General features: G+C 42.4%; 1 pseudogene; it reads left to right on the top strand.

The window, feature by feature from the left end:
- The first annotated feature begins 1156 nt into the window (after positions 1-1156).
- On the top strand, positions 1157-1301 carry LOC118653220 (annotated as a pseudogene).

Here is a 1301-nt window from a genome sequence, read left to right on the forward strand (position 1 = left end):
TTTTATTCCGAAAAAAAATGTGTTTACAACTAATTCACTAGGTGAAGAAAATACTCAGGAATAATGACCTTAATGTCACTCAAGTAACTTGAAAAAATAGGAAGCAATGTTGGAATTTACTAGAATCCTGAAAAGGACGATTCATTTGGATGCTTCTGAAATACTATGAAACAAATTCACATTTTGCAACCCAAATTCATCTTTTGCCAGCCAATTCAACATTTCCAAAACAAATTCACCTTTTACAGTTAAAATTCACCTTTTCCAAAGCAAATACACCTTTTCCGGAGGAAATTCCCCTTTTGCAAAGCTAATTCAACTTTTGCAAAGCCAATCCTCCATTTCCACAGCAAATTCACCTTTTCAACTTCTGACCCTGACCCCAACCCCAACCCTGACCATGAACCCTCACCCTAAAACCCTAACACCAAACCCAGCCCTAGCCCCAGCCCTAGCTTTGAACTCTAACCCTTGACCAAGCTAAAATTTATATTTTTAAAAGTGAATAGAATCCGTAGCTGGTGTTGTTCACTGGTTAGAGCAGTTGCTTGCCAAGCATACGCTCACCACTCTAGTTAAAAACGGCACCAACGAACATATGAGGCAGGGTGGGTGGGTCACATCAGGGGAACCTCAGTGCAGCATTCTACAGGGGCCTCCCTTTGCAGAGATGGGGCGGGGAGAGGTGAAAAACACAGGACCGTAACTACAGAATGATTGCCGCCCTGGACAGCTTCGATGATTTGGTGGGTGGGTGTTTTTTCTGAGTAGAATTTTTAGTCGTGTTCACAGGGCTTTGCCTGGAGTTGCAGCACCATGAACAGAGGCACAGGTTGGTATTCCTTGAATGGCCACACGAGGGCACCAGAGGATTATTTTTGCGCAGGAATTGGCTGACAGCGTCCTTTAAGGGCTAGCTGCTAGCATAATAAATATCTAGATTTCATAGACGTGCACAGTATAATCAGTAACTTACTTGAAGGAAAAATATAAGCGTTTATACTATAAAACCAGAGCATAAGTCTGCTCTATGAATACATTCTGATAAATCACAAAATCAGAGATGCTTGGTCTTTGCACGTTTCTACAGGTTTATTTTATCTTTCAAGCAGAACCCCTTGAGTTACAAGAACACGGTTCAAAACCATTGTGTTTCACCCACTGGCAATGGGCAAGGAGACACCTCATTGGTGGTGTTGCTCTTATATCAGTCAGGGGCAAAGCAGATGTACAGTCCTTACTTCATCCTAGCTTGATGCCTATGTGGGTGGCCAGAGCTATTTCATGCCTGAGGCACATAA

This window comes from Myotis myotis, unplaced genomic scaffold, assembly GCF_014108235.1.
Source record: "Myotis myotis isolate mMyoMyo1 unplaced genomic scaffold, mMyoMyo1.p scaffold_m19_p_38, whole genome shotgun sequence".
Taxonomy (NCBI): domain Eukaryota; kingdom Metazoa; phylum Chordata; class Mammalia; order Chiroptera; family Vespertilionidae; genus Myotis; species Myotis myotis.